We start from the raw sequence: 20,614 nt of genomic DNA, 5'->3' as shown, positions 1-20,614 counted from the left end.
GCAGGCATTTTGGGGCATTTCTCTGATTTTTGGATCAAATAAATGACAATAGTCTTAAGATGAGGAAATCCAGACAGTGTGGGAAAGCAGAACTGACAAAAATAATAGAACAGCAGGAAAAGCATAAGCACTAAAGAATGCAGGACTTACTTACCTTAGTTCCTCCTACGCCGGGCGGCGCATCGGGCAGCTAGTGATCTCCATCGATGTCGGTCAGCAGCGACTGCTTCAGCTTCGTCCCAGGCAATGTCGACAGTTCTCAGATCATCCATGAATGTTCGACGCCATGTGGTCTTTTCTCGGCCTTGCTTTCGCTTGCCAGTGCGTGGACGCCATGTCATGGCAATCTTAGCTGGGCAATGAGGGGGTAGGTGTAAAATATGGCCCGCAAAGCGGAAGCGCCTTTCTGCAACAACATCGGCTAATGGACGGGTGCCTGCTCTTCGTAGGACCTCCTCATTTGTTATTCGGGCTGCTGGGCTCGACTCAGGAAGACCTCCAAAAGTTGACCGCGGCCCTGCAGAGGGAGGCGACGAAAGTTGGATTAAGAATCAGCGCCAAAAAAACCAAGGTACTCCGAGTTGGCTATGCATGTGCCCGCATTCCTGTCATGATCAACCAACAACGTGCTGAAGAGGTGGAGAATTTTACACATCTTGGCAGCATCATCTCGAATGACGAGGTCTCTGATCGGGATGTCGACGCCAGAGTAGGGAAGGCAGTTGGTGTCCTGCGACGTCTCCAACCTATTTGGAACTCGACCTCCCTGAATGTAAGGGTCAAGATCAGACTCTCTATCGTCTTCCCTACTGCACTTTACGCTAGTGAAACCTGGCGCTCAACAAGTGCAATTATTCAACACCTGAACGTGCTTCAACAACGTGGCCTGCGGCGAATCCTGAGAATTTCCTACCGGGACCCAATAACAAAGAATGCAGGAAGATGTGAAAACAAAGTTGTTTTTTTATAGCACTTATGCAAAGGCTTCAGTTAGTGCATAAAGATGACTCATTTACATGAAGAGATTGGAGTCTATTAGATAGATATGATTCAAGCCACTGCAGCACGGTACCTATAATAACTACAGCATGCTCTAATCTCTATAATAAAATATTATGGTCAACAGTATCGACCGCTGCGGTGTGGTCTAATAGGACAAGCACAGAGATGAGTCCACTGTCAGAGTCCATAAGAAGATCATTTGTAATCTTCACTTAAGCTGTTTATGTGCTAATTTGAGCTCTGAAACCAGACTGAAGCTCTTTGAATAAACAATTCCTCTACAGACAATTAGTTAGTTGTTTTAAAACTGCTCTTTCAAGATTTTTTGAGATAAAAGAAAGGTTAAAGACTGGCCTATAATTACTTACTTGGATCAAGTGATGGCTTTTTGAGTAATGGTTAAATTGGTTTAATTACTGCCAGCATGAAGGCCTGTGGTACATACCCCATAAAGACAACTCGCAATAAGCTAAACAGCAACTTGTTATAAGCTAACATCATGCCAGCTAATGTTAGGTTTGAGTGTTCTTAAAATCACTCTTTCCCTCTGATAACCAGTTTAATTCGTGTTTACTGAGTTTATGTGCCCAAGTCCAACAGTGCTAAATCGACTTTAAAGAAAGTTTCACTGATTCAGGCTAAAAGCAGGAAAAACAGCAACTGTTAGCTGTTAGCTGTTAGCAACTAAGGATATTCTCAGTATTGCTGTCACAGGACAGAAGCTAGTTTTACTGACTCACTGGCTTGTATCTGACTTTTTTCAAGTTTTTCAGTCTCCTCCAGAGTAAAGAGACATGGACATCCAGCATATTGATAGCTGAGGTAAACAACAGACTGACAACCTATACTGACCAGAGTTGCTTTTCCTTCCTCGACTACCATTGCCAGAATTATACACTTTAATTGGGAGGGTTAAGAAAACAGAATTCAGCCGACTGTAATCTGCAATCTACTGACATCTATGGTAACCTTTACCTTTAAACATTGCACACTTAATGATAAAAGTTACACAAGTAGCAATATTGTCAGCAAATCTTTTGGTTGCCATGTGTGCAGTAATAATATGAACGTGGCACCAATAAAGCAATCCTTACCTCAGCAAGCCAAAAGAGTCTGACAGTGATGCAACATGTATGTATATATGAGCGTGACAGGAAGGAAAAAGGAGAGATGATTTGGTTCTAATTATACCTTTTGTACCACAGTTTTTAGGTAAATGACAAATGGTTGAGATATCTCTCTCTCGCTCTCTCTGTATCTCTATAGAGATTTACTAGTTTGACAAACAAGTGTATATTTTTGGAGGGTGGAAACACCTTGGAGGAGCTTCTTTAGCGTCCGTGTAGCCTTTTGAAAGTCATGTTTGATTGTCAGGCACCTGATGTCATTGTAAATGACATTTAAAAGAATGCCACTGGTCTAGATGTCTCACCCATTTTAACTATGGATTTGCGTAATAACATCTGACAGATAAAAATAAGTTAGAAACATATTTTGAGAGTTTTAAGTGGAAGTTTCAATTCTCAGTAAGCAGTAGCTTGATCTACATAAAAATAACATGCGCAGATTGCTGATTTGAAGCAGTCTGCTTATTTTGCCAAGTTTTATGTCTCAGTATGCCAGAAAGTGTGGTCACAGCTCAATAGCACTTTGATCTTTAAAACCCAAATGCGATGAACTCAGGACCCAATGTTGACAAAGGATAAAATATCTTTTATAACTAAAACTGTGTTTTTGTTTAATGCTGGTGTGTCAATTTATAACATCTATCTAACTGATAAAAGGCCATATAACAAGAAGAAAATGAAGAAGAAAAAGAAGAGGCAGAAGAAGAAGAAGAAAAGAAGAAAAAATGACTTACTTTTACTTACTTTTCACTCACGGAGTAAGTAAAGTATGTGTCTTGGTGTGTGGTATGTCTACAATGAGGAGAATGTAAACTGTGGTGAAATGTGATCTTTGGCCTCTCATAGTTTTCCCAGGTTTGGAGATCAGAGCGATTAATGGCACGCACACACAGTTTTTCAAGTTTGTTAGTGATTATGAAAAAAATAGCTTCACTGCTTATATAATTTCGAATTAATGAGTCCTAGGACAACATCTTTTAGTTGTGTGAATCTCTATTTGTTTATTTGTGCTTTTCTGTTTGTTTGCTTGCTTTTTGTTTGTTTGTTTTTTGGTTGGCTGACAAGGTCAAACAATCTTGCCAGCATGGGTTTCATAAAATTTTCAAGGACAAAATTGCACTATCACCTCATCACCCATCAACGAGCGTCAGTCAAGGTGCGTGAGAGACTCTACTCCACCTCTTTTTATGAATCATTTCTCAACCAAATGATCAGTAACATCAGATAAAGCAACACAAATCAGTTGTCTATATAAACATTCCTGATTGTGACGGGTGTATATGAGTGTTTGAAAACGAGCCAAGTCTGTGCATGATTCATGCAGGCAAGGCTCAAATTAGAGTCATATGAATTCATATGCTAAGCTGGAATCCAACAGGTGTAAATGGAAAAATCAAGTCTCATGTGATCTTGTTAGAGCCGCTATTGCTGTGATAGATCAAGAGAATCAAGATGTGTACTGCTGAATATGAATTACAAAATAGTCTTAAAAGCACTACAAGAGTTCATTGTTATCTATCTAAAAACTAACATATATTTTAGATTAAGGTTTAGGTTAGGTTTAGGGATGTGGATGGAGATGAAACAAAGATCTGGGCTGCATGACAAAAGCACAACATCTAATGCTGAAGTGTGAACTGCCTATTATGTTATATATCAGATGTATGTTTGATAAGAATGTGTTGTTTTTAATATGTTAATATGTAAACATACATTATGATGATGTGATACGAAACATACCACAAGTCCTCTGCAGAAAGGTTAACACAAAGAATATACAGAATATTTCTTCCGCTAATGTCTTATAAGTCTGAAATTGCATTCTTTCTTATGGCCACCAGGGGGCAACTTCTCTGGTTCAAAGAAGGAATCTGGTTGCATTGCAATCTATGGGAAAATGGCCCTATGGCTTACGTGAACTATGATCTCTAGAAACACTTTCTCAATGAGTTAATTGCCCCAGTTATTAGTTTTAATTCTTATTTAGTTCGACAACTTGTTTATACAGTAAATTATGGTCCCTATTATGGTGAAAAAGGAGAAGGGCAAGGTGTCCTTTAGTGAGGCCTTACCTTGGACAGTGAGTACAATGCCATGTCCTGGCCTGCTAGACCAGCAGTCCCCAACCTTTTTTGCGCCACGGACCGGTTTATGCCCGACAATATTTTCATGGACCGGCCTTTAAGGTGTCGCGGATAAATACAACAAAATAAAACTAGTACCGGTACCAAAAAAAAGAAGGTTTATTCATAACACACGTGAAAAGATCCAGGAAAACCGAGTAAACGATAAAAACGATAACAAAATAACGCTGGAACCCGATAAAAACCCTGAAAACTATACATTTGACACCTGAGCCTCAACTCTCGCGGCCTGGTACCAAACGACTCACGGACCGGTACCGGTCCGAGGCCCGGGGGTTGGGGACCGCTGTGCTAGAGTGTTAGGTATAGCCGATGTAGCTCACCAGCTACAGGAACTTACCAACTACTACAGCAAATATACTTCATCAAGTTTTTAGCACCACCTATTTCACAAGGAAGAATATTTTTTTTGTTTATTTTTTGGGCTGCACCAGTTTATGATGTGATCAGGCCACCAGAAGACATTATGTAAATAATAAGTGCTGCGTAAACATTTGCGGTTCAAACTAACTGTCAGTGGTTAATTTCCAGTGAGGATCACATGCAATGACTCACCAGCTGTTGCTGCTAAACTGGGGAGTTCAAGTTCTGAGACACTCTGCATAAGACTGTGTACGTCTTTCCCAGGAAACTGGAAGTGGAACAGCTCGTGAAAGGATGTTTTCTTTGCTACACCCAGTGTTTGTTAGGTTTGAGGAGGGAAGGTGGGTTGTGATGAGGTCAAAGGAGAATTTGGGTGAATTGTCATTTCTATTTTGGTTTCACTAACAGACAGCAACTCCTGTCCTTTGAGGGTTTAGAGTCTGTTGCTTACCTTTGACCCAGACCTATGGGCCAAAAGAAGAGTGAGAGAACCCTGAGGCTTGGACAGAGAAATTAAACAGGCAGATGAAGACAAACAGCACATCTTTGTGATGTCGATGTTGTTCTTTATCTTAAATCTGTTAATATATTTACAAACAAGTAGTAAAATGTGCCTGTTCAACCTTTAAACAGGAAATCAGCGTTTTATAGTATTTATCATAACAAGACGTAAACATCATACCTCAAATTTGTAATAAATATTCAGTGATACTGCGCTCTTTACCTTATAATGATCTGGGAACTCCATCAAAAAGTGTGAAGCCCATAAACACAATGGAGGCCTAGAGTCAAAGAGGCACACACACGATGAAAGCATTTCCTGTCCATTGACCTCTTCTCATTCCCAGACTGCTGTGTTATGTAGGGAGATCAAAACAAACTTTGAAATCTGATCCTCATTTAGCATCAAAAAGCCACTGCCAACAAAGAAACAAATGATGAAGTAAAAGGGTTCAAAAAATAGCTGGAGAAAGGGCCGTAGCACAATGCTATTGTAAGTAGTTAAAAAAAAAAAGAGGGAGAGACTGGCATTTTGTTTGCTTTGTGGTCAGACACACCTTTGTTTTTTCACAAACACTGTTTTGATCATTTGGCAAACACTGAAATAACGCAGTCAAATATTCCCAACAGTGCAAAAATTTACATCTGGAAAACAACCCAGAGATCGAGTTACAAAGAAGCTAAGAAGCAATACTTGGAATAGCCGAAATTCCATAAACCACAGATGTAAAGTTAGTGTGAAAAAATCTACTCTCCTTAAATCGTCCTTTGACATATTCAAAATGTAATTTAAAAAGTATTAAATTACATGTGAAGTATGTTTGGTGATTTATAGCCCATGTGATCCATGACTCTGATTACTTTCTCTATAGCTAAACTTTGTAGCTTATACTCCTGACAGGTCAAAAGATTCCGTCTTTAATGATTGCAAAGGCCAGTGTTTACTTCAGCGCCAAACGAGTCCAGCTCCACCTCTCTGTGGTTTGCTCTAGGGTGGGGGTGTGAATGGAGTGAGAGACGGAGCCTGACTTGGCTGGTGTCTCAATCACAGTTTAAAAATCAGCAAGCACTCCCTGAAAATATCAGATGATGATGTACATTCGGAAAAAAAACATGAACGCCGTTTAAGTCACCATGACGCACGAGGTAACAGCAGAAAAACATTTTTCAGTTGCTTCCATTTGCTAGCAAGCCATTCAGAAATTATCAGGAAGACCACTGTTTTGAGACATGCTGTATAAAGAAAAAAACAAGAGCAACGTGAGCAGCATGATAAAAGGAGCGAAATATCAAGTCCTGATTATGCGAAGTGAGTGTATACAGATTGTAATTGTTAAGGTAACATAAAAGAAGTAACAGGCAGATAATACTACCTTGAAGAATCACAAGATAAGCCCAGTTTCAGAGTGTAGGCCAAAAGCGGGCCTGTTATACATGTCACATATGTTACATGGTGATATGAACCTAGAAAAATGCACTTTTTGAAGTTTTCTTCAGTGCTTGTTTGTGTTTCTCTATATTGGTGATGTCAAACTAATATAAACTAGACTGGCGAAAATCCCCCTTTAAAGAAGTTTAACTGCACATGAGAGGAAAAAAGTGGAATTTATGCAACAACAAGTCTCAGGTTTAATACTCGATAAAGAAGTGCTGTGGTAGTAATGAAGGAAATGTATATGTATGTGTCTTTGAGTTTAAATTGTTAGAAATAAATGTGTAAAATCAGAGGGAAATTTATGAAAATACAGTCCAAATTTATGCTCTCCTTTACATTTTCCAAAAACATTTAGTAAACAACATTGGTATCTTTGCTGGGCCGATTCTGACCCCTGCTCTAGACTTTAAATCATTTACTTTGGCTATTGAAACTATGACCTCGCTCATGATATTTACGTTCACGTTTGGTCATTAAAAATAATTCCCAGCAAAGACAAGATTTTGGCTCAGATTGTGACACATGCAGTGATAACATGCCGAACTAAAAAGTTTAGACCCACACTTATTTTAAGGGCCTTCATATTGTGACCTTAAAATTTTGCATGTCTTCATTAAATATACAGGGTGGGCCATTTATATGGATACACCGTAAACATTACCAATAAGTTTGATGTGTCACATGGCCCTCTTCCTATTGAAAAAACAAAAGTTGTATCCAAGATGGCCGACTTCTAAATGGCCACCATGGTCACCACCCATCTTGAGGAGTTTGCCCCCTCACATATACTAATGTGCCACAAACAGGACTTTAATATCACCAACCATTCCCATTTTACTACGGTGTATCCATATAAATGGCCCACCCTGTACTTCAGTTTAATTTAGCATTTTCTCTCTTTCTTAAATGGTATTTGGCGCTTCTTTGAAAAGTTGTTGTTGTTTTGTTTTGAGGTTTTATGATCGGCAACAACAGAAAGGTTTGCTGTGGTAGCATCACAGCTACTGATTAGCAGAGGCAGTTTATGTCCCAGGGGTATCATAAAAAATGCCGGTCATAGGACAGCAATCTCTCTGGCATACACCACAGGATGTTCTCAGCTGCTATCACATACAGTAACAGGTTATATTGTCTGCCAGTTATTTCTGCTGTGTCACCATACGATCTTTGAAAGGGTTTATGGTGACAAGACACTGTGTCAGAGGATACCATATTAACATATGAATATAAATAAATGTTGTTTTTTAACTGAATTTTTTTGTACTTAAGAAAGACAACATTAGGGGTAGTTCTAAGCTCTATCTCCTTTATTACTCCTGTTATCGCTTTATTACTCCTGTTTTTAACACAGTTTTGTTTGTTTTCAAGGTGATATGTTCACAGTGACCCAGAATCATAAGGTGCATAAAATGTAATAAGTCTGACTCCTACTACTCCAACACTTTGCTTCATGCATCCCAACTTTTTCTTATTAATTTCCTAGTTCTCTCAACTGTAATTATTTAAGTAAATAAAGCAGAGAAAACTTTATTTTTTAAACAGCTGCATTAACTGGAAGAGGAGGACCATAAAGATGAACATTTGTTTCAATGTTTTTATGTCATTAAGGAGTTTTCTTTGTGTAGGCCTTTAAAGACATTTTGTGTGCACTTACTTTTTGGAAAAACTGCCCAACTGGTTCATTTTTACAGCCCCATTAGATTCATCTGTAATAACTGAGTCATGTTTGAAGGTCTTAGATCTGAGAGAGACACATCAAACCACTTTATAAACAAACTTTAAAAAGAAACCGAAAAAAGCATCATCAATGTCATATTTAATAAATGCAAAAAAATGCTTATTTGGTATCCAGATTTGTCAGATGTTCATGATACAGTCAAAATTATTTGTAAAATTGCCCCAAATTAAAAAAAAATCCAAAAGTTTTGTGCGATTTTTTCTCAGGAGGTAGAGCAGGTCATATACTAACCAGAAGGCTGGTGGTTTAATCCCCGGCATGCACTATGCCAAAGCATCCTTGGGTAAGATACTGAACCCCAGGTTGCTCCTGATGCATTCACCTAAATGTGAATGTTACAGAAGGTAGAAAGCATAGAAGACGCAGAAAAAAGTCTCGATGCATGCTCAATCATCCTGGTAAGTAAATCTCAAAAGGTTGATTCTGTTCATCTGGCTAGTCCAGCTCCTCGTAGTCTTAATATAAATATATAGATCTGCTTGTATGAAAAAAATCAATGGAATCAGTTTTCCCAGTGTGTATGAGACGCAGCATTTAATCACCATATGGTTCTCATTTGTAGAGCGATTATTAAAGAGTAAAATCTAGGATTATTGTTTTTTTCAATAAAAGGTGTGTATCCTTGGTTATATAATCACTGAGTATCAACTTCATATAGGCATATCTGTTTTAAAGGTTATATTATGTCTACTGCCCAGGGACAAAACAAAACATGCAAAACATTATTGCAAAACAGATGGATATGATAGCCAAGACTATGCAATGAGACCAAAGTTATAATAAACTGGAATTTTCCTTAAAAATAAAGAAACATGCAGTGCCACAATCACTAAATGTTTGATCGGTAATGCATGTTTATTTGGGAGAGTTAGAGTATGAGTATTTGGAAGGGAGAGTATTAATGAGTACTATACAAAGCATAGTATCAGGGTGGATGTTTTTTCTTTCCCGCACAGTAATGTGATGATTGTAATTGTACAACATCAGTGTCTGTGTAATAACGGCTCTTTGGAAACTTAAATCACTGCTATGTCTGAACAACAAATGATGTTTTATCACTGTTTTTAAAGACATACAAAGTTAAACATGAGCTACCAAGAGACAATGCTAAGTTGAACTTAAAAGACATTAGGTTAACTATAGTTATGAAAAACATCTTATTAACATTTTGGCAAAGGCTGACTGTAATAAACACACCCTTTTAGCATGCAAGGCTATATTTGGCGTGCCATGGTTACTAGTTTTATATTTATAGACTATAAAAAAGTAAAATTATTGTCCAATAAAATCCCTCAGGTGCAGATTTCAGCGGTAGAAGTTTGAAGTTTGCATGCCAGTCAGGAAAAATAAACCTGTCTTACACTTGAGCACTGACATGTGTGGTGACAGAGAAACACTTCAACAACAAAAGCAGCATTGCTTGAATGAGGGCTGTCAGTTGGGGTGAGGCCCAAATCTAAGCAATCGGATGAGAAGCAGTGAGGAACACATATACAAACAGCCCTAAAATTCCTCAGTGTTATTCTTCTAGGGATTTTAAAGCTTACTTAATAAGCTTACTGATGACTAAGACACACAGTAATGACACAAGCAGTGCCTATAGTAAACAGTAATGACTAATGTCTCTATGGAAGGGAATTCTAAGCTTTGGGTTTGGTGTTGACATGGATGACTGCTGTCTGGCACGCGATGTGGGATTAAGGACATAAACAAGTGTTGTCTGACTCTGCCCAGGACTCATAGGCCCAACTCTCTGGCAGGAATGATCTGCCAGGTCCACACAGAGATTGGTTCTGTGTACAGTTCACCTGACACCCCCACTAGTCCAAATGCTTTACTTTTATGGCCTTATCTTCATAGTTTCAGTTCACTGACCCTCCACTTCTCAACTGCCTTTAGCTCAAAAATCTCACTGTTTATCTGTTTAGTGACTCACTTGTTAACATAGTAAATCTTTTAACAGCAAGAGAGACAGATAGCATCTACAGATACTTATAGAGCACAGCTTACGTGCATGAATATTGGATTTACACACTCCAGGTAATGCAATAGTCATATTATACAATATTATAATACATCAGTGTTTTAGTCAAATAATCAAATAATATATTAATAATATATTAATGATAATTAGCATAGTTAAATAGCATGACAGTGTGGTGGTCAGCACCATCATCTAACAGTTTTCCTCTTGTGTTCACGTGGGCTTTCTTCAGATGCCCCAGCTGCTTCCCACAGTCCAATGACAAGCACATAAAGTAAACTGGTGACTCTAAATTGGCCATAGATGTGAATATGAGTGTGAATAGTTGTTTGTTTCTCTGGGTATAATATAAAATATATATATACAATACATGTCTCCTATTTGTTGTTACCCAAAACCCAGAAGGGATCGCATATTTTCTATTTTAACCTCCTAGGACCTGGCGTCCACATATGTGGACATCACATTTTGGGTTATTTGGACCAAAATACTCAATTTTGCTCTACAAGGGCCTGATATCCACTTACGAGGACATTATACTGCAACTGTTCTACTGAAATTTTAAACGAATGTCCTCATATGTGGATGTCATTTCTCTTAGAAACAAAAATTAGGTAAAAAAATAAAATAAAATCTGATCTGGTAATTCTTTATTTTTACATTCATCGGGTCCCAATCAGCCCAAATATCAAAGAGAAATTAAAAATGCATGCCGTGGAAGAGTACGGGTCTTAGGAGGTTAATGATACCTGATATATAGTCATTCTTTCCGCTACTTCTTCCTTCCCTTCACATTGTATCATAATGTCGGGTAATGCTATCTTATCAAGCTGTTGAACTAAAATGGGCAGTGCCTTGGTTGAACATTAAGCACATTCACTTTATACTGGAAAGTAATTAGGGCGTTATTGCACTCTATGGTACAGCAGTTGGGAAGGGCCAGGTTTAAAGATTTAAAATATTGTGTCACAGTTGACCTTTGACCTCTCCTTCAAGGTCAATAGATTAATCTGAAGGTCAGTTTTTTGGGGGCAACACTTTGTCCGCTTCATATTTATTACTAAACAAATGTACTAAACAGTGAATGAATGCTACACATGCACCGTATCCACATAAAAAAATATATATCTATATATATTTTTCTCAAAAGTATGTCAAATATGTAAAAATGGGTTTTAACAAAGTAGATAACAAAAGCCTGCACTTTGCACTTAATTTTACTGTACAAACTTTTTAAAGTTAAATGAAAAAGAACAAAGAAAACAAGATGAATATGTAGAAAATGCAATGCTATTCCCTTAAAAGCAAATACTGCCCGGAGAGTGTGCTGCCTTGGTGGAGGTTTGTGGTTTTGAAGCACTTCTTGTTTTATTAAGCAAATGCAATAAGCTACAGCTAGTATCATGTTTCATACCCTTTTCAATTAGCTGTTGTCAATGTATATGTTAAGCAGACAGAAACAATAGTAACGATATTTAGGTTTTATGTTGTGGGCACCTGCTAAAATAGGCTCTGAATACATCAGGCTAATCTCATTTTATTAGACCATTAGTAATGTATTGTGTTAAATACAACTTTTTATTGCAACCTGTTACATGATCAGGACTTATTCATTGACAGACAGAAGTCCCAAGATATACCGGTAATATAGAAACAACTCTTTGTGTGTCTGCGATTGTTTGTGTGGATCTGTGTGTGTGTGCGTGTGTGTGTGTGTGTGTGGGTGTGTGTCTGTGTGTGTGCGTTAGTGTGTTTGTGTGCAGCCTCTTGCTAACTGTTTTTGCAGCTGATGACAGCAGAGAGGCCTTTCCACACATCTTGACAGCTGTGTTGTGCTCAGTCACGCTATAGAGGCACTGCAGTGGGCTGCACTTCTGACTACAGAGCCCTCTAGAGTTGGACATATAAATTAAGAGTCCCAGAATCTTGAACTAAATCCTGCAGATAGAATATTTAATAAAACCACAACAAGGTAAGGTGTAAACCTCACCTCTAACTTTGTTCTTTTGTTTCATTTATAAATGAAACACTGACAAGAAGCAAAACAGGACTGTTGGGATAATTAATGCATGGCTTAGATTGATATTTTAACAGGGAGGAGAGAACATTTTTGTCATTGTTATCAAGTTAAAACACTTGTTGAATTAATGATCCACCTACTGCATTTGATAACCCTATTAAAAGATACTTCCTAGTTAAACCCAAGGCCACTCCTTTTGTTCTTACTATATTATAAATACAATAGTATAGTTCTTATAGTACTATGAGAACTTTACATTAACAATGATTAATAATAAATGATTAATCAGGCTGCTTTAATCAAGACTGAAAAAGCAACAACAGAAGATAAAAACAGGGAGCTGTAGGCTGCAAACCTGGTTAAAAACTATGAAACAGTCAGTTCAATATATGACCAACAAGCACGTTTTGATGCTGTTTCACTTTTTTTCTTGGTCCTCTAAGGTCAAAGCTTCATGTAGAATGTCTCAGCAGAAATCACAAAAAAGTCTGAATCCCTGACGTTAATTTGGACTTTAAGAGTATAAATATTAAGGTAAGAAATGCTTTGAATGTTGTCAGAATATCAGAAAGATACAGCAGAAAAGTAAGACCAATGGTCAACAACCAAACAAACAAAACAAAAAAGAAAACGAACAGTAAATTGAGTCATAAGTCACGTGAGTTCATGATATTATTTACCATTGTGGGAGTTTTTGTTATAAAAGGGTGTGAGTTATTTAAACATTTATAGTACAATTGATATGGACAAAGGCAATTTAGTGACTAGTTAGTGCAGTATGAAGGTGAGGCTCAGAGATGCGTCATGGAGGATTTTATGTACATGTGGTTAAATGTTTTTGAATTGATGTTGCATAATGACTTTGACTTGACATTGGGTGACAATAGCAGCTCCTATTATTTGATCTACCACTGTAGTCAGTTTGATATGAAAGGCTGTTTGCACATTAGTTGTTCTGTTGTGGTCAGTATTCATCAGTCAGTTTATTTGTAGCTTGTTTAATTTGTTGTGAACAGAGTGAAATCAGTTAGTCAACCAATAAATCAATCAATCTCTGCTTCCAACCTCAGTACCTGAGGTTACATTTTTTCCAGTGCTAGTATCCCTAGAAACTGTCCATAGATCATACTCTATGGATGACTGTGTTACATTTCTATATTTACAAAGACGGGGTTCCTTCTAAATTCTGGTTTAGTTTAGTTTTTTGTTTTTTATCTTATCGTACATTATGTAAAGTTAACATGTGCACTAGTACAGCAACTAAACCCAAAAATGGATTGTCACTGTGGAAATGTGTTCTTACTCAATAAGATGAACACTTCATATAAAACTTGTAGTGTCATGTTGAACGCAATATGTGTTATAAAACTTGTGTGCTCTAAAGACAGAGTTTCTTCCATTGCTTGCTTAAAAAGGGATTTGTTGAGCTAGCACAGGGGGATTTTTAAATTGACAATAACCAGGAGGCATTTGGAAAAACGAGAAATAGTGCACAAGAACTTTCACAGTAAATTCTGGAGTTTAGTCGATGTAAGTGTAAGGTTAGGGGGAGATTGTGACCCCAGTAGGGTACAGATAAGCTTTGTTTGTGCCACAGCAAGGCAGGCAGGGACACAGTGGGAAGATCAAAGGTCCAGTGTTGTGTCCAAACTGAAGTGGCATACTGACTCTGTCACACCCACACATACACTTGCACTCCCACCACTATGGAAAATTCATATGCTCTTTCGGCTCCATTTGTTTGTATGGGCAGGACAAACATCCCATATTTTGTGGTGTAGTGAACGTCATTTATTGTGTACATCTAATTAACGTCTGATATTCCATTGCCTGCTGTACCCAGAAATGGGAAAAAAAAACAAAAACGTATGTCCATCCTTTTCAAGTAATTCTCTGAATGACATTCAGGGAATGAGGCAAAGAATATGTATGCCTATTTTTCGTGATTTAAAACCAAAATTATGCAGTATGTTAAATTCCATGTTTAAATAGTTTAAAATGATGTGTTAAAACATGCCCCCTGCTGGGCACAATGACAGCCTTGGAAACTGCATACAGTTGGTTTGTCTAGTTTAAGATCAAAAGTGTCCCTTGTTGTAGCTACCTTTACACTGCCTTATCTCACAAAGAGCCAAGAACAGCAGAAAGCAGTTTTTCAAAATTTACTGTAACTCAAATAATAGCTGATCTTGAAACAATCAAGTCAGACTGCATCAAAATGTTGCCATTGTACACATTATATATTAAAACAATAATAAAATGTAAACGAAAGAGCAATTTTTTACCCTTTTTGAAAATGTGTAACCATATACCTATGAAACAAAAAAGGAAAAATGTTATTTTGTCAAGTTTGTTATACTTCTGACTTGGAAAATTGTGAAATTTGGAAAAGTCTAACCACATAGCAGTTATTAGAATTATACAGTATAAACAGTCCACCTTAAGTTATGAACAGCCCAGAAGTAAAACAAGTTGCACAGTTCACCTGTTATTACAGTAAATGTCTCGTTTACTTTACTGAATTAAAAGAATAAACTGCCTTAATGCATTAACCAAAAATAAATATACATAACACTTCTATTCCAAATCTTACAAGTTAAAAATATATTAAAACTGCTATTGTTACCAGTAAGCAATCAAACCTGTATTTAGTCATGTAGGGTGAAAAAACAAACAAATTCTAAGTACAAAGGGAAAACTGTTAGTGTGTTTCATGGCAGACGTGTCAGTAAAGTATTTCTGCTTCTCTGGACTCTAAGTTGGCTGCATGATAATAATTTTTTTTTTCTCTTTTTAAGTGTAACTGAACCATTGTAGGTAACTTTGTGTGCATTAAATTGAATCAAGTAGAAACATTTTAATGAGAATCAATGCTGGCACTCACAGCTACTATGACCTAGATGACTAAGAACCTGCAAAGACACTGAATAAGAGGAAACATGTTTATTTATATTTATAGTGGGAAAAGTTGTTTTTTTTTTTTTCAAATCTGAAAAAAAAAAACATTAACACTAAACAGCAATAAAACTTTTTTCATGTCAGTTGCTTTATAATATTTCTACTTTCAGTTATTAAGCTTTTTGCTTTTTTCTTCTACCGGGCAACCTAATAATAATTAATAGATAAATGTATAAATGGTATTAACAGTAAAACATGCATTACAGACTCACATTTAATAATTTCTATTTTTAAAATAGTTCTAAAGTTCTCAGCAGTAGTGGTTACATTTTACACTGGAAAAACAAGCTTTATTTTTGCATATATGGCCAAAACACACTTAATGTTTTTAATGTTTCTAAAGTGTTGCACTTACAGTGCACAAGGAGTGCACATTATGTCCAAAAAACCCATTAAAACTACTGTATACTGCTGTAAACTAGAGCACAAGAGCTCCGTTCATATTACACTGACAAACCAGCTTAACAGTAATCTTTATCATCACACAGCAAATGAATATTGTCTAGCTAAATACATTGCAATGTTGTTGCTGCTGATGTTCAGCAGGCCGTTTAATCCAACACCAGGGTGTTTCCCTGCTTTACCAATCTGCAGCATGTTGTTCTGACCGGGGTTGTTAAAACCACCACAATGCTGCTAAAAATACATTCCCCAAAGGGCTTTCAGAGGTCTAAATGTTAAAGCGGGCCAAAAAGCTGTAAGTATCATTTAATAAAATATCAGTAACAGTGCAAAGATTTTAGCCTGTGCTTTTCATTTTTACACCTTGAAGAACATAACTGCAACAGTGCAGTTCTTCCTCAACAAAACAGCACTATTATAAGACATAACATAGAGAGTGATAATAGACTGTCTATTTAAGGAAATTATTATTTTCCATCTTTGCCTTATAGTTTACTTTATACAGTTCACTTCTAGTTTATCTTTGTTTTTTTTACATCTATCTATGGTGAGGCTAAAATACCTCAACAACTATTAATTTATACACTTACAATTATTTGAGAATAAATTGAAATGGCAATAGTTATTCCCTTGATTTTCCTCCTTTCGGCACAAGCAGGCCAAAAATTTTGGTTTTACAAATAAACATCTCAAAAGATTTTTGCTTATGGTTCCCAGAAAAAAAGAACTCCTTTCCTTTAGCATTCACTTTAGCACCTTTGGTTTTTAGCTAGTTACCCACAAAACAGACATTTCAATTAAACTTAACTGTTCTTCGTTTTTACTACTAATCATTAAATAATCATATACTTGTATATTAGATGCTGAATATGGTACAGTTATATAAACATCACCCTCCAAAGAGCTAAACATTAGAATGTGTTCTCACTGTGAGAAAATAACTTCTTGGTGTTTGTGCTTACAATTTTATGTTTGGAGTCCTAAAATTGAGTAGAAAGGCACAATATAAGCACCAGTCCATTTTTCATTTAGCATTTGGCTCAGTGCATGGAAGTATAGCCGCACAGAACACGAGTACTTCAGTTGTTTAATCTCCTAAGACCCGAACTCTTCCACGACATGCATTTTTAATTTCTCTTTGATATTTGGGCATATTGGGGCCCGATGAATGTAAAAACAAAGAATTACCAGATTTTTTTTTAACCTTATTTTTGTTTTTAAGAAAAATAAGAGCCATATATGAGGATATTCATTTAAAATTTTGATAGAACAGTAGCAGTATAATGTCCTCGTAAGTGGATATCAGGCCGATGTAGAGCAAAATTGAGTATTTTGGTCTAAATAACCCAAAATGTGATGTCCACATATGTGGACGACAGGTCCTAGGAGGTTAAGTGTTTTGTTCTGCCTCATTAGAAAATACAAGAGAAATCAGTCAAATCCACGGCACGCTGTTTCGGAGAATTGCCTGCTGCATTTCACTGACACAAAAAGAAGAAATGCTGTCTCGGAATAATTTTCTGAAATCTCTTACTCTCACAAGGCACTGGTAAAATTTCTGCTTGAGCGATGGCTCATAGTTTTACAGACATTTTCAAAATGACTAGCCGGTGTCTCCATGTGTTTACATTGTGGTTCTGCAGCTCAGTCAAGGCAAGAGAGGATCTGCTGAGCACCGTGTTTATACTGCCTGTTTCCTGTGTGGCTGTTTGGGAGCCTGTGAGGGAAGAGACACTGCAGTCACAGACCAATCAAACATAAACACCGAACAATGGATGATGGACGCTGAAGGATTTGCTCCAACGACTGACTTTTCGGGTGTCTCTGTTGATGCCATCCAAGCAAGACTCAGTATTTTTAACTCCTTTGCATGGATACAGAAAAAATTTAAACCTCGGCACAATTTTCTCAGACTCCCTAATTGAGCTCTGCCCATTCCGACTGAATTATAGCCATTAAGAAACAATGTGATGTGCTTTACAACCATATCTGGAGTGAAAGTGACTTTCATGACACAGCTCTTTGACTCTCTGGGGTAATTACACTAAGATGTGCTTATGTTAGCTAATAGGCCCCATGATGTTTGCTGACTGATAATTTGAGTTATCAAGAAAATCTCCACACTACCAAAGGACTATCCCTCCTTAGAAAAGGCCTGAATTTCTTATCACAATAAGGACCCTGCATCTGCCTTTCACAACTGGACCACATCTCCTGGGTGGTCTTTGGGTTCAGCTGCGTAATAACTGTGCCTTGCTCTTCCAAGAAGCTGTAGAAAACAGTGAGAATGCTTCATTTAAGCCAGATAGGAATCACCTCATAACCATGATGGGATTGATAAAACAAGCGGGCGCAAAGCTTGGCTGTTCAATATGAAGTACATTAAATGTTTGCAAGGTGAAGACATGCGAACCAAGTAATCTTCCCTATTATCAAAATTAAGGCAATTTTACAGGCATGAGTGTCAAATCCCATCCCATATCTGAATTTTGTGGATGCTTAAGTGAGTCCCACCCTTAAGTAATAATGGGAAAAGGACTACAACAGACTGTGAGGAGGATGTGAAAAAAACAGGCTCAAGTGGAGGGTTGAATTTTGTGTTTCCAGAGGCGTCCATTCTGCCACTGCCCCATGTCTCTGACCTGGACCTGGACCTGGATCCATCTCGGGAGTGGAGGCTAGAAAAAGGAGGTGTGGTCTCCTCTTGTCTACCCCATTTCCTGCCTTCAACACAAGCACTAATTGGAAATTTGGGTGGCCTTGTTTATTTACATGGGTGAAATGCGGCGAGGTTGTATTTATATTTTCATGGCGCGTTCTCAGTGGTGCTGCATTACAAAGCATTCCCCTGAGATCTCTGTGGGAGAGGTGCATAGAGCTGTAGAGTAGCCCAGTGGTTGACTATGCTATGTGCATGTGTGTGTGTAGAGGTTTTACAAGGAAATTCCATCTCGTGATCAATAAAATCGGACTTATTTGTTTTGTCCTCTAAAAATAACACTCATGAGAAGAAGAACATGACAGCATTGATTTGTTTTTATTAAAAATAAAGCAGCATCCTATACTTCTCTGAATGTTAAAAACAGGGAATAAATAGAGGGTAAAAACCAGTTTGAATGACTTTTCTTGTAAACACCGCATGCAAAATCAAGTCTCATGCCAGGAAACTGATGTCCTACTTCGACAGGCTGAGCATAAATGCATGTGGGCATCACTTATCAGTGTGTGTATTGTTCTAAAAAATGCATGCATGTATACTACAGACCTGCTAACTTAAAGGTTTCTTAGGCCCCATAAGTGTACACACAGAAAAAAAGTGGTGGCAGTGTGTGTTTATCTTTCAGACCAGGACTACGAAGTGGTGGACGGCCCAGCTTTCTAGTCAAGCCATGGCTAAAGAGAGGCTGGTCCTGACTCTGGATAGTGTAAACATATGAGTGCACACACACAAATGCACACAGATAGAAAATCTACAGGGCTCTCCCGTCCTGCTCCCTGCCTGTCAGCTGGAGACCACACACCCAGACCACACAGAGTCTGAGAACAGCCTGGCTCACTCTCATGCAATAAGGCCTACTGTCACTCTGACCACCTCTGTCTCTCTGTCAGCAGTAGACCTGTTTGTCACTTGACACATAAAACAAAGAGTCTCTGCTCAGAGAGCAGGAACATATAAGTGCCTGAACATCAGTAGTTTGTTTTACAAGTTGGCATCAAATCCAGACAGCAGGATTTATTAATTAATCTAAATAAAGGGAGGAATTAGACACTTTTAAAAATGTGTACAGGAATTTAGTAATCCTGGATACAAATGCTTGCGCATTATAACAGAGTCTCAGGTCCTATAGCTCTATGCAGACAGCAATTAGACAACCAATGATATATCACTCCCTGCTGGTCATGTATTTTACTACACCGTCTTCAGTGCCCAATCATTTTGGAAGCCCCTGCTTTGTTTCAATTTGAAAACCTTCAGCTTTTCTGTTTATTCTGTGCCTCCGGAGATTACGTTGAAACTGCAGCATTTCTTACTTTGTCTAATGACATTTTAGTATGACATCCTTTGTATCCAAAGCCTTTGTAAGTTGCCAGCCAAACTAAATAGACAGAACAGTCTTTGCATCACCGCCAGATACACCACATTGTTCTGCTTATCCACACTTATCTGTCTGAAGTCATCAGATGATTGTTTTCCATTACTTTGCTGCTCCTTATCCGACAACTGTTATTGCTTTCCTGCCATCATAATATATTGGGTCAAGTGCGTTGTCTGAAGCAACTCACATAAACACAGGCATCTGAAAACAATTCAAACTGATTAATTGCACTGATAACGATTTTATTGAGTGCCAATTCCCATGCCCTCTGTAGCTCAGATGCAAAAATTATTTTAACTATAATATGGTATAATAATTATAACACAAAGAAAAATAAATGGCATGGTAATAGTAACCAATAGCTATATAATCCTCCCCTAACACAGCTTTTCTGTCTTGTATTGTTCTGTGATAAAAGTGAGCAAATAATCATCTGTCAACAATTTATCAAAGTATTTGCTACCAACACCAACTGGTTGTCGGCTCGCAAGGGCTGTTTAACCCTTACACGCTTTTCATATCTCATGCCTTCACAGTATCACCCCAAGAATTCGCTCATAATAAGTGTATACACAAAATTTTTAACTACAGATTTATTTAGAATGTGGGTAATAGTTTATCTGTCATTAATAAATGGATGATTCATCTTAGTTAGGTTTCAGAGTTAGTTTCAGAGACCAGTGACGGGGTTTTTTGGGTCATTTATAGTATTTGTTTTTGGAGAAAAACATCTGCCCTGTTTAACCTGATATAAATATATAACAGACACAATGATTTAAATAGATTTGACTGAACATTCTGGGTCTGGAACTGGGGTTAATTATACAACCAATGTCTAATCAC

The sequence above is a fragment of the Rhamphochromis sp. 'chilingali' genome (assembly GCF_963969265.1).
Source record: "Rhamphochromis sp. 'chilingali' genome assembly, chromosome: 16".
Taxonomy (NCBI): Eukaryota; Metazoa; Chordata; class Actinopteri; order Cichliformes; family Cichlidae; genus Rhamphochromis; species Rhamphochromis sp. 'chilingali'.
Note: the sequence above shows the minus strand (reverse complement) of the source record.